Source organism: Anguilla anguilla, chromosome 14 (genome assembly GCF_013347855.1).
Source record: "Anguilla anguilla isolate fAngAng1 chromosome 14, fAngAng1.pri, whole genome shotgun sequence".
Classification (NCBI taxonomy): Eukaryota; Metazoa; Chordata; class Actinopteri; order Anguilliformes; family Anguillidae; genus Anguilla; species Anguilla anguilla.
The window spans coordinates 21,912,296-21,927,058 of NC_049214.1; the positions used below are offsets into that span (position 1 = coordinate 21,912,296).

A 14,763-nucleotide genomic window follows, 5' to 3' on the forward strand; every position below is an offset into this window, starting at 1 on the left:
ACTGACTTAGAAGTTTGAAAAAAACATTTTAAAAAACCTACTCTTCAAAAGGGTTAAATCAGCATAATTGGATTCAGTGGTACTCAATATCCTCCTTTGGCACCGGCACACACCCTCAGGCTGTTGTAATTGCAAAACATTTACATTTCTTTATGACTGTGTTAGACTAAATTCATAATGCACCACTAATGAAAAGATATTTCTTCCAGTCAGCAGTCCAGTTCAAACAATGCTGTCATCTCTTCCAGGGTATTTAATTTGAACCGAAACACGAGATTATATTGGAAAGGGACTGGCCTGAGGGGGGAAACATCCATCCTTTGCAATCATTTAATTTCAGCGTGTAAACCACAAGACTTTATTACTTGCTCTCATGTGTCCTGATAACCTCGGGCCTGTAAAATTCAGCACCGTGTCTATCCAAGCTACTGTCCACAGTTCTGAAAAGATCTGATTTTTCAGCTCAAACCGAACACAGGAAATTACTTTTTTTTTTGGACCTACGTCAGCCCTATCTTTGTCTTCATCCAATTGCATGATTAACAGTTTAAAAAAGTCCAAACAAATGTTTCTTTATATTTGTTTATACAGTTCATCAGGTAGAGTAACCATTAATCAGAAACAGAATTTAAACAGTAGATTGCTTGGTTTGCAGGCCCCTTTACCAAAAGCAGAGGGATTTTATTTGTATCTTTCAAGCATGTGAAGTCTATCATCTTATTTACCTACTGGAATTCTTTGCGATCTGCAAATAGAGAAAAGAAGGATAGATCACCTTTAAAATTAGTGACACGCCCTTTCATCCATCACATAATATCCTTATAGGTGCTGTTTTTCCAATAGACCAATAATACTCTGACATCCTCTAAGGAGTTTTTGTTAAAATCGCCAGACTCATGTCAGTGCATTGTATTAGCTGAAATATTATATATGGGCTGTAGGAAGCTGCATGTGGTCATGTGCCTCACAATTTATTTATTTATTTATTTAGTTAGTTAGTCAGTCAGTTAGATAGTTAGTTAATTAGTTAGTTAGTTAGTAAGGATGACATGATTCAGCAAACACCTACAAAATCTAAAAGTCTATTTTGTCCAAATAAAAACAAAAATCCACAGTTACTTGACCCTGGCCTCACCGTTTGTAAAAGCAAAAGACATAAAATGTGCTCTGCGCTCTGTGTCAGACCTGTTGTATAATTACACAGCATGTGGCAGAATGGCGTATGAAAGTTTTTGCTTGGGGGGATCTCAGATTGAGGGGAATGATAAATAGCAACAAATAAAATAATGAATAGGAATGAGTAGGGGCTGGTGCCATGGGTGACGGATTGCCCCGACTGCATGTCACTCAGGAGTGGAGCCACGCTTCGTCTCCTCCCCCTCATCGTCAGGGCTGTGCCCCCCCCCCCCCCCCCGGCGTAAATAGAGCTGTGACTCGGCAGAAACGCCAGGGAAGCCTGTCCCATGATTCCCAGGCCCAGAGCCAGCCCTGGCCTGCTGCTCTTTAGCAGCCACCCAAATTACAGCGGGCTGACTTCATATTCGGAGTCCCCAGGTTGTTGAGGGCAGTGTGTCATGTTTGTCTCAGAAGAAGGACTGACCTGTTTGATTTATTAACATTAGCTTCCCTGGCTTTCCCCCTCCCCATCAGCTTTGTTCTCTGGTCCGGTGGCATGCATATTTCAGTTTCAACCGCTGAAAGAAATTAAGGATCATGGAAGAAAATCACTGCTGTCAGCACGACAGTTCAGCAATCACTCACGAAGCAGAAAAGAAAACCCATCTGTACATATATGCATATGCATGAATGCACTTAATCTGTTACACTGTGAACTTAGTGTGAAGTAGACAAGGGACTAATTATTAACTTACCTAATTGGGGGGTATCTGAACACATATTTGTAAATGTGCAGCACATTGTACACACAGTCTTTTCTTCTTGAGCACAGCAGAACACATGTTTTAATGCATGCCCCAAGACATTGACAGAGGCTATTATTAAATAACAGTAGATTAACAGTCTACACCCATCCCCTCTCCCTCCTGATACAGATACAGAAGATGTTGTCACTACACCCCCCCCCCCTTATTGTCACTTCACTTCTTAAAGTCCCTGAGCAGCCTCCATTTTCTTACATTTAAACTGTTCCTTTATTTACTAAATTATAATATATATGTATTTTTTCTACTTATTAGACTTTGAAAAAATAAAAACCTGCTTTGATGTAAAACCTGAATTTCTTAATATAGCAGACTCAAGACTGGCTGGGCGTGTCAGTTCTGTCCTAATTATTTATGCATTCACTTTTGATTGACAGCCCGGTCCGCTCACTCACACTGACCTGGATCAACGCTCACTCCACGTAACGTCAGTTGTTAAAGTTAGTTATCATCAGAGACTGTACATAATAATGGATAACGAGTACAGCAATAACAGCATTAGAAATATTGAGCCGTATATGTATGAGCCCATTGCTTACAGCCTACAATATAGGACCCTAACGTTATAGGATAACTTACGTTAGCACATAACATTATCGATTGTTTTTTTTGAGGCAGTAACGTTATAACAGTCTGGAGAATAAAGTAACGTTACACTCGCCAGCTAACGTTAGCTATATTTACACAAGATATGTACAGCTCATTGCTACATTAGCAAAATTATCGATAGCCAGACAGCAAGTAAACAGCCAGACAGCAAGTAAATTGGGAAGATGAGGTTAATGCTAACGTTATAGTTTGTAGGCTTGATTCAGTTAATAGCAGAACGTCACCTAGCCCGAACGGATGCTTACCGGAACCGGTCTGTTCAACCGGTAAGCGTCCGTTCGGGCTAAACATTATCGACAGTGAAGTAAAGTGAGGCTAGGACGGCTAACATTATGATTTGTAATGTAATCTATATCAACGTTAAGTAACTTTAACGTTAACTGATTGTGTTAACCCCTTAGCGCACATGCCAAATCTTGCCAATCCTTGCCCATTTAGTAGGGGGTACCCTATTTAAAGCTTTATAACTCCAAATGTGAACACCACAGAGACTTGGAAAATGGCTTAAATGAAGCAAGACATTTGTACAATTTGCAATACTAACACAGATTAGTTTATATTCATAATTTTGGAAGAAATAAAGTGCCACAAATGCAATTGTCTAGACAAAAAATTAAAAATTTTGCACTTTTTTCATTTGCAATGAAATACTGAGAGATTGCATATATACAGCAGGTTAAACTATACATGTGCTGGATCAAAAACTTCTTGACCACAAGTTCATAAAATATAAGGGTGGATATGTAGAACTACTACAGATGTATGAAGCAAAAACACTGTACCCAGCATCTCCAAATCTATCCAAAATGTCTAAATTATGCATTGCTGTAAATCACAACATATTCATGTATTTCACAAAACAAAAAACCGTTTTGAATCAAGAAAACTCACTGTTGCATCATTTTCAAGTGGGAATTACAAGCTTTCGGTATGTACAGTGGTCTAAAATATCTAGGGGTCCAGAAACATATGCAAAATCTCTCCAAAATTGAATAAAATGCTTTTTGTCCATTATAAAGCATATAAATTAGCCCCTTATGAAGGTTGATAAAACGTTTCTATAAGATCAAAAAAAAAAAATGCAAAAATATTGTCACACAATGCAGTACAGTACCTAAATGTGTAATAATTAACTCTTGTGTGTATTGCTATATTCTGCACTCTCGTATGTTTTCTTGCATGGGGATGGGACAACATGAAAACAATTTTCAACCGTCCACCACGTTTTTGCAATGTTCCAACTCTCACGTCATCACTGTTGCATGCTTCAAAAAAACTATTATACTACTAACTAATGCTTACATTGCAATGTGAAATATCCACATTATATAATACCACTAACCTATTTAAAGACACTAAATTTAAAAAATAACGTATAACCGAAATATTTTGAGCAGTAATACTTACATAGCAATGATGAAATCTTATCTATGTTCAGTAGATGGAGACAGAGACAGTAAATCAATGATATTGTCCTATTCGCTTCTGTTTTGCTCCAGAAAACGATGTCAGCTAGGTCTACTGCAAACATATGGCTTAGCTATGCCCAGAAGTCCTCAATAATAATAGTATTTTCCAAGAAATTACGAAAAATCGTTGACCACGTTTCGTTAGTTGCAGGGTCTTTAACTGCTACCACAGAGCGAATGGGTAAGTGAATGCAATGATAAGAAATTATTTGGTTACGCTGACCTATAAAATGCTATTCCAAAGCAAAATTAGATATGTTATACATGGTTAGAAAGCTTATACTCTCACCTACTGAATAAATGAATTGTCAATCAAGCCAGCCTGTACTAAAAAGGGCGACAACGCGTAAACAACACGTGGGGTATTAGGCACAGCTATTTTGGAAGGTACCCAGGCATCACAAATGCGTGTATATTTCCCAAAGGGATTGTCCAAGACAATATATGACCACTCCGTCTCAAAAGGGACATCTCTACACATAAAACTAACGGTAAGGTTGTATATTTATTCAATATTTAGTCCCAGATATTGACAGTAGAATGATATGGTATCATTTTTAAAAACTTTTTCTCGTTTATTTCGTTGTTCAGTGAGCAGCGTTTTCACTGTATTGGCATATCTTAGGGCTATTGTCGGGTTTATCTTGTTGCTATGACCTCTTCTGTTCACAATTGTAGAATGAATCAGGGGTAAAATGTGTACTGCACAATCTTGTCGCCGTTGATATTTCTAACTGTGCACTGTTTTGTTTTTCTATATAATCGCTCCAGACCTTTCGGAGACATGCATCTTTTGGCAAGGCGTGAAAAGATGCATTCCTATCTCTGCCATCTTTAATCACACAATAAGGCATTGTTGAACTGGATAGTTAATGTTAGCATCAGACCCGCGCAATATGTATTTGATAATTTGATCATGGCTTTAAACTTAGGATCGCACAATACATAAATATTCATACTGGGTGAGTGTTTTGGCCACCGCACTGCAAATTAGAAACATTTGTGACGTCACGAATTTGGTCTTAAAACCACCAATACCAAATGCTCCACCAGGTGGCAATGTCGAGCATTGAATAGTTTTTAGGAAAAAATATTTAATTCTTTACATACATGTATGAAATACTTTTATCATCAATGTGTAAGTAACCTTATAGTCTTTGGTCATAATATAAGCATTTTAAAATCATGATTTTGACTGCACATGGTCTTTAATGTATGGGAAAAAGCCATATTTCAAATAATTGCAGATGACAAAGAACCAGTACCTGCAGCATTAGAGTAAAAATTAGGAAGCAATAGCAGACAGAATTACAAGCCTACACTAACTAATCTAGTCATCAATCTATTTATTTTGTTGTTGAAGCATACAGACGTTGTTGATAGACGATACATCCTGCTGGGCTGGCGATTCCTGGCACTTGATTTAAAGCAGAATTAATTCCATTTTGATTTGAAATAAACATGTAAAGATTAAATCATGTGTCTGCACATTATACAACTGTTTATAGTTATTTGCTGTCAGAAATGATGTGTTGCCTAAGTATTTACAGCTGAAACAAACACCCACTTTGATTCAAACTGGCAAGGAACACCACTAAAAATATGAGTTTTTGTTTTTGAAGTGATTACAAACGAACGTTTAGCATTTTGCATATATTGTATACAGATCCTTATTAGTGTGGTTGCCTTTGGCAATCACACTACAATTATTTCACAAATTATTATTCTTTATTCCTCCCATTTGTTGGACCGCTACTCCTCCCAGAGTTTTCGCACCACATACACGTGCAACATGTCAAATCGAGCGGCTTCACCGGGAATGATGTGCTATTACTTTGTGGAAAGCATCGGTGAACGGTTTCTAAAAAATCTGAATGTTTATGATTTCATAGCTTTTGAACTGCATGTCATAAAGAGTTGTGGACATAGTAGAGTCATTTGTTCATTGGTGAACCCTAAGATTAAACCTAGCTGTAAACCCAAACATAACCTTAATCCTAGATGTGACCCCAAACCTAACCCTAGCTGTAACCCTAACCCTAGTTATAACCCTAACCCAAACCCTGACTGTAACCCTAACCCTAACCCTAGAAGTAACCCTAACCCTAACCCTAGCAGTAACCCTAACCCTAACCCTAACGCTAGCTGTAACCCTAACCCTATCCCTAGCTGTAACCCAAATCCTAACCCTAACCCTAACCCTAAACCTATCTGGAACCCTAACCCTAAAACTAACCCTAGCAGTAACCCTAACCCTAACCCTAGCTGTAACCCTAACCCTAACCCTAACACTAACCCTAGCTATAACTCTAACCCTAAACTTAGCTGCAACCCTAACCCTAGGTGGAACCCTAACCCTAACGCTAGCTGTAACCCTAACACTAGCAGGAACCCTAACCCTAACCCTAGCTGTACCCCTAACCCTAACCCTAGCTGGAACCCTAACCCTAACCCTAACCCTAGCTATAACCCTAACACTAACCCTAGCTATAACCCTAACCCTAACCCTAGCTTTAACCCTAACCCTAACCCTAGCTCTAACCCTAGCTCTTGCCCTAACCCTAACCCTAACCCTAACCCTAGCCTTAACCCAAGCCCTAACCCTAATCCTAACACAAGCCCTAGCCCTAACCCTAGCTCTAATCCTAACCCTAACCCCTCCCCCTAGCTCTAACCCTAACACTAGCTCTAACCCTAACCCTAACCCTAGCTCTAACCCTAACCCTAGCCCTAGCCCTAACCCTAACCCTAACCCTAACCCAAACCCAAGCCCTAACCCAAGCCCTAACCCTAACACAAGCCCTAGCCCTAACCCTAACCCTAGCTCTAACCCTAACCCTAACCCTAGCCCTAACCCTAGCTCTAACCCTAACCCTAGCCCTAGCCCTAACCCTAGCTCTAACCCTAGCCCTAACCCTAACCCTAACCCTAGCTCTAACCCTAACCCTAACCCTAGCTCTAACCCTAGCCCTAACCCTAACCCTAGCCCTAGCCCTAACCCTAGCTCTAACCCCAACCCTAACCCTAACCCTAACCCTAACCCTAGCTCGAACCCTAACCCTAACCCTTCCCCTAACCTTAGCCCTTACCCTAACCCTAGCCCTAACCCTAACCTTAACCCTAACCCCAGCCCTAACCCTACCCTGGCCCTAACCCTGGCCCTAACCCTTACCTTTAGCCTAACCCCAACCTTATACATAATATAACAAATCAATAATTTAAGCTTAATAAACCGTTTGAATAGTCAATATATAACAAACCCCCTGCCCGCTCGCCCTCCAACTCCATAGACTGTAGTATGGAAGTTGAACATGTGAGTACAATGCCCAGTCAGGCATTGAGAATGACCGGCGCAATCTTGCGGTAATCATTCGCTGTTTACTCTGTCCATGTTCATCCTCCCGTTAAATGAATAATTAAACCATGATATTTAACAAAGTATTTATCAGTAATTTAGCAAATTAATATAAACGGTTTAGAAAATCTATTTCATAAAGTTAGTGAAAAAACATTTTCACCCGCTCGCCCTCCAACTACTTAGGCTGTAGCATGGAGGTTGAACGGGTGAGTATGATGCCCAGACAGGCATCTAGCGTGACCAGCGCAATCTCGCTGCTCATTCTCTTTACTCTCCCTATGTTCATCCTCCCATTAAATGAATAAAATTAATAGGAAAAACATTTTCACCCGCTCGCCCTCCAACTACTTAGGCTGTAGCATGGAGGTTGAACGGGTGAGTATGATGCCCAGGCAGGCATCTAGCGTGACCAGCGCAATCTCGCTGCTCATTCTCTTTACTCTCCCTATGTTCATCCTCCCGTTAAATGGTTAATCAAACCATAATATTTATGGTAGCATAGAGGTTGACTGGTGGAGTGCAGTGTCCAGTCGGGTGTCTTATCGTCCGGTCTGCCGTTCGTCCTTTCGTCCGTCAGTTCGTGTCTTTGGGTCGGTTTGTCTGGTCGCATGCTCGGCCATTCACCCGTCCAATTGCCCGCCTGATCGGTCGATCGGTTGTCTGTGCTTTCGGCCGTTCGCCTACTTCCATTCGATTGCTCGACTGTTTGATTGTCCGTTCGTTCGTTCGTCGGTCCGGACTTTTGAGAGCGTTCGTCTGGTTGCCAGATTGACCATACGTTCGTGCAATCGCCCGGCCGCTCGTTCGTTCGATCGGTCTTTCGCCGGCTCATGCGTTCGTTGGGGGAACTATTTCGACATCTGGAACGTGGCCGACGCAATCTCGCGGCTCATGATTCCTATTGTGCTCACCATAATCACCCTCTCGTTAAAACATAAAATCGTGTACATGGTAGCATGGATGTGGACTGGTCGAGATGTTGTCCAGGGACAACGGAAAGTAGCAGCGCAATCTCGCTGTGAAAGACTCCTCCTTTGCTCACCAGAACATACTCCCTTTAAATTAGCAAACCTTCATCCCGGATTATAGCCACGATTGAGAGTTGTGCTCGACAGGCGTAGGCTCGTGCATGCCCTTGGTCTCCCCCGACCAACCACGCAGTCTATGTACTGTGATGGGGGGAGCCATTGTAATATTCTACGCCCTAACCCAGCCAGAGCCATCGGAAGTAGCACTCTCTCTATAATCACAAGGGCTCGAGGATGATATTCCATAAATTACCTATTAAACCGATAATTAAAATAACCTATTGAAACCGAAAATTCAAAAACCGATAATTTAATGTTCATAATAAGATTAAATAACAACATAATCTTATAAGAATAATATAATATGTAAAATAAATCTGTTATATTTAAATATACAATAAAAGGCACACACATATTGTGTGCGCCGACTGGGGTTCGAACCCGGGTCTCCCGTGTCGGAGACGGGGGCTCTTCCACTGAGCCACCAATGTAGTTTTAACTAAAGAAGGGATTATGGGATAAACGTTCATTCATGACTTTAAACGTTAATATCTGGAAAACGATAGTAGATAGCAACAAACCGTTTTTTTTGCCTGAAAGAATACAAAATTGAGACGTAAACAAAACAATAAAATTAATCGAATTTTCAAAAAACGAAAATAACATGGTACCTTACTGATGATGTGTCCTAAAATTTTAGAAAACACGTTTTTTGATTTTACATAAAAATTATCTTAACATCAACAAACATCAACAAACCAAAATAAAGTAACTGCATCCCTAACCCTTGCCTTAACCCTTGCCCTAACCCTTGACCTAACCCTAGCCCTAACTCTTGCCCTAACCCTAACCCTAACCCTAGCTCTAACCCTAACCCTAACCCTAGCCCTAACCCTAACCCTAGCTCTGACCCTAACCCTAACCCTAACCCTAACCCTAGCTCTAACCCTAACCCTCGCTCTAACCCTAACCCTAGCTCTAACCCTAACCCTAGCCCTAACCATAGCTCTAACCCTAGCCCTAACCCTAACCCTAACCCTAACCCTAGCTCTAACCCTAACCCTAGCTCTAGCCCTAACCCTAACCCTCGCTCTAACCCTAACCCTAACCCTCGCTCTAACCCTAACCCAAACCCTAGATGTAACCCTACACCTAACCCTAACCCTAACCCTAGCTCTAACCCTAACCCTAACCCTAACACAAACCGTGTCCCTAACCCTAACCCTAACCCTAACCCTAACTGCAGGCTAGTAACCCTAACCCTAACCCTAGCCCTAACCCTAACCCTAACCCTAACCCTAACTGCAGGCTAGTAACCCTAACCCTAACCCTAACCCTAACCCTAACCCTAACCCTAACCCTAGCTCTAACCCTAAACCTAACCCTAACCCTACCCTAACCGTGTCCCTAACCGTAACCCTAACCCTAACCCTAACTGCAGGCTAGTAACCCTAACCGTAACCCTAACCCTAACCGTAACCCTAGCTCTAACCCTAACCCTAACCCTAACTAGTACAGTAACCCTAACCGTAACCCTAACCCTAACCCTACAGGCTAGTACAGTAACCCTAACCCTAAACCTAACCCTAACTGCAGGCTAGTAACCCTAACCCTAACCCTAGCTCTAACCCTAACCCTAACCGTGTCCCTAACCCTAACCCTAGATGTAACCCTACACCTAACCCTAACCCTAACCCTAGCTCTAACCCTAACCCTAACCCTAACACAAACCGTGTCCCTAACCCTAACCCTAACCCTAACCCTAACTGCAGGCTAGTAACCCTAACCCTAACCCTAGCCCTAACCCTAAGCCTAACCCTAACCCTAACTGCAGGCTAGTAACCCTAACCCTAACCCTAACCCTAACCCTAACCCTAACCCTAACCCTAGCTCTAACCCTAAACCTAACCCTAACCCTACCCTAACCGTGTCCCTAACCGTAACCCTAACCCTAACCCTAACTGCAGGCTAGTAACCCTAACCGTAACCCTAACCCTAACCGTAACCCTAGCTCTAACCCTAACCCTAACCCTAACTAGTACAGTAACCCTAACCGTAACACTAACCCTAACCCTACAGGCTAGTACAGTAACCCTAACCCTAAACCTAACCCTAACTGCAGGCTAGTAACCCTAACCCTAACCCTAGCTCTAACCCTAACCCTAACCGTGTCCCTAACCCTAACCCTAACTCGTACAGTAACCCTAACCCTAACCCTAACCCTACAGGCTAGTACAGTAACCCTAACCCTAACCCTAACCCTAACCCAGCAGGCTAGTACAGTAACCCTAACCCTAACCCTGTGCCTAACCCTAACCCTAACCCTAACTAGTACAGTAACCCTAACCCTAACCCGAACCCTGTGTTAACCCTAACCCTAACCCTACAGGCTAGCACAGTAACCCTAACCCTAACCCTAACCCTAACCCTAGCTCTAACCCTAACCCTAACCGTGTCCCTAACCCTAACCCTAACCTTAACCCTAACCCTATCTGTAACCTTAACCCTAACCCTAACTGCAGGCTAGTAACCCTAACCCTAACCCTAGCCCTAACCCTAACCCTAGCTCTAACCCTAACCCTAACAATGTCCCTAACCATAACCCTAACTGCAGGCTAGTAACCCTAACCCTAACCCTAACCCAGCAGGCTAGTACAGTAACCCTAACCCTAACCCTAACCCTGTGCCTAACCCTAACCCTAACTAGTACAGTAACCCTAACCCTAACCCTAACCCTGTGCCTAACCCTAACCCTAACCCTACAGGCTAGAACAGTAACCCTAACCCTAAGCCTAACCCTAGCTCTAACCCTAACCCTAACCCTAACCGTGTCCCTAACCCTAACCCTAACCCTAACCCTAACTGTGTCCCTAACCCTAACCCTAACCCTAACTGCAGGCTAGTAACCCTAACCCTAACCCTAACCCTAACCCTAGCCCTAACCCTAACCCTAACCCAAACCCTAGCTCTAACCCTAACCCTAACCCTAACCCTAACCATGTCCCTAACCCTAACCCTAACCCTAATCCTAACTGCAGGCTAGTAACCCTAACCCTAACCCTAACCCTAACCCTAGCCCTAGCCCTAACCCTAACCCTAGCTGTAACCCTAACCCTAGCTCTAACCCTAACCCTAACTCGTACAGTAACCCTAACCCTAACCCTAACCCTACAGGCTAGTACAGTAACCCTAACCCTAACCCTAACCCAGCAGGCGAGTACAATAACCCTAACCCTAACCCTGTGCCTAACCCTAACCCTAACTAGTACAGTAACCCTAACCCTAACCCTACAGGCTAGTACAGTAACCCTAACCCTAACCCTACAGGCTAGCACAGTAACCCTAACCCTAACCCTAACCCTAGCTCTAACCCTAACCCTAACCATGTGCCTAACCCTAACCCTACAGGCTAGCACAGTAACCCTAACCCTAACCCTAACCCTAACCCTAGCATTAACCGTAACCCTAACCCTAGCTGTATCCCTAACCCTAAACCTAGCATTAAAACTAACCCTAACCCTAGCTGTAACCCTAACCCCAACTCTAACTGTAACCCTAACCCTAACCCTAGCTGTAACCCTAACGCTAACCTTAGCTGCAACCATAACCCTAGCTGGAACCCTAACCATAAACCCAGCTGTAACCCTAACCCTATCCCTAGCAGTAACCCTAACCCTAACCCTAGATGTAACCCTAAACCTAACCCTAGCTGCAACCCTAACCCTAGCTGGAACCCTAACCCAAGCTATAACCCTAACCATAACCCTAGCTATAACCCTAACCCTAACCTTAGCTGCAACCCTAACCCTAGCTGGAACCCTAACCCTAATGCTAACTGTAACCCTAACCCTAGCTATAACCCTAACTGTAACCTTAACCCTAACCCTAATTCTAGCAGTAACCCTAACCCTAATCCTGGCTGTTACCCTAACCCTAACCCTAGCTGGGACCCTAACCCTAACCATAGCTGTAACCCTAACCCTAACCCCAACCCTCGCAGTAAGCCTAACCCTAACCCTATCTGTAACCCTAACCCTAACCCTAACCATAGCTCTAACCGTAACCCTAGCAGAAACCCTAACCCTAATCCTAGCTGTAAACCTAACCCTAACGCTAGCTGGGACCCTAACCCTAACCCTAGCTGTAACCCTAAGCCTTACCCCAACCCTGGCAGAAAACCTAACCCTAACCCTAGCTGCAAACCTAACCCTAACCCCAACCCTAGCAGGAAGCCTAACCCTAACCCTATCTGTAACCCTAACCCTAACCCTAACCATAGCTCTAACCCTAACCCTAGCAGTAACCCTAACCCTAATCCTAGCTGTAACCCTAACCCTAACCCTAGCTCTAACCCTAACCCTAGCTCTAGCCCTAACCCTAGCCCTAACCCTAACCCTAACACTAGCTCTAACCCTAACCCTAACCCTAGCTCTAACCCTAACTCTCGCTCTAACCCTAACCCTAACCCTAGCTGCAACCATAACCCTAGCTGTAACCGTAACCCTAAGCCAAGCTGTAACCCTAACCCTATCCCTAGCAGTAACCCTAACCCTAACCCTAGATGTAACCCTAAACCTAACCCTAACCTTAACCCTAGCTCTAACCCTAACCGTGTCCCTAACCGTAACCCTAGCTGTAACCCTAACTACAGGCTCGTAACCCTAACCCTAACCCTAACCCTAGCCCTAACCCTAACCCTAACCCTAACTGCAGGCTAGTAACCCTAACCCTAACCCTAACCCTAACCCTAGCACTAACCCTAACCCTAACCCTAGCTCTAACCCTAACACTAACCCTAACCCTACCCTAACCGTGTCCCTAACCGTAACCCTAACCCTAACCCTAACTGCAGGCTAGTAACCCTAACTGTAACCCTAACCCTAACCCTAGCTCTAACCCTAACTAGTACAGTAACCCTAACCGTAACCCTAACCCTAACCCTACAGGCTAGTACAGTAACCCTAACCCTAACCCTAACCCTAACTGCAGGCTAGTAACCCTAACCCTAACCCTAACCCTACAGGCTAGTACAGTAACCCTAACCCTAACCCTAACCCAGCAGGCTAGTACAGTAACCCTAACCCTAACCCTAACTAGTACAGTAACCCTAACCCTAACCCTAACTAGTACAGTAACCCTAACCCTAACCCTAACCCTGTGCCTAACCCTAACCCTAACCCTACAGGCTAGCACAGTAACCCTAACCATAACCCTAACCCTAGCTCTAACCCTAACCCTAACCCTAACCGTGTCCCTAACCCTAACCCTAACCCTAACTGTGTCCCTAACCCTAACCCTAACCCTAACTGCAGGCTAGTAACCCTAACCCTAACCCTAGCCCTAACCCTAATCCTAACCCTAGCTCTAACCCTAACCCTAACCCTAACCCTAACCATGTCCCTAACCCTAACCCTAACCCTAACCCAAACTGCAGGCTAGTAACCCTAACCCTAAGCCAGCAGGCTAGTACAGTAACCCTAACCCTGTGCCTAACCCTAACCCTAACCCTAACTAGTACAGTAACCCTAACCCTAACCCTAACCCTGTGCCTAACCCTAACCCTAACCCTACAGGCTAGCACAGTAACCCTAACCCTAAGCCTAACCCTAGCTCTAACCCTAACCCTAACCCTAGCCGTGTCCCTAACCCTAACCCTAACCCTAACTGCAGGCTAGTAACCCTAACCCTAACCCTAGCCCTAGCCCTAACCCTAACCCTAACCCTAACCCTAACCCTAACCCTAGCTGTAACCCTAACCCTAACCCTAGCTCTAACCCTAACCCTGACCCTAACCCTAAATCGTACAGTAACCCTAACCCTAACCCTAACCCTACAGGCTAGCACAGTAACCCTAACCCTAAGCCTAACCCTAGCTCTAACCCTAACCCTAACCCTAACCGTGTCCCTAACCCTAACCCTAACCCTAACCCTAACTGCAGGCTAGTAACCCTAACCCTAACCCTAGCCCTAGCCCTAACCCTAACCCTAGCTGTAACCCTAACCCTAACCCTAACCCTAACCCTAACTGTGTCCCTAACCCTAACAGCAGGCTAGTAAGCCTAACCCTAACCCTAACCCTAGCTCTAACCCTAGCTCCAACCCTAACCCTAACCCTAACCCTAACCCTAACCCTCACCTTAACCCTAACCCTAACCCTAACCCTAACAACCCTAACCCTAACAACCCTAACCCTAGCTCTAACCCTAACCCTAACCCTAACCCAACCCTAACCCTAACCCTAACCCTAACCCTAGCTCTAACCCTAGCTCTAACCCTAACCCAACCCTAACCCTAACCCTAACCCTAGCTCTAACCCTAACCCTAACCCTAACCCTAGCTCTAACCCTAGCTCCAACCCT

The 14,763-nt window shown here is 43.9% G+C and overlaps 1 long non-coding RNA gene across 1 annotated transcript in view; it reads right to left on the reverse strand.

Moving 5' to 3' along the window:
- Window positions 1-647: 647 nt before the first annotated feature.
- LOC118212505 overlaps window positions 648-14,763 on the reverse strand; it is a 50,665-nt gene continuing 36,549 nt past the window's right edge. Inside the window, exons 3-4 of the long non-coding RNA XR_004762246.1 lie at window positions 1,601-1,694; window positions 648-745 (exon numbers count right to left, since the gene is read on the reverse strand). This is a non-coding gene — a long non-coding RNA (uncharacterized LOC118212505). The remainder of the gene's footprint in view (window positions 746-1,600; window positions 1,695-14,763) is intronic.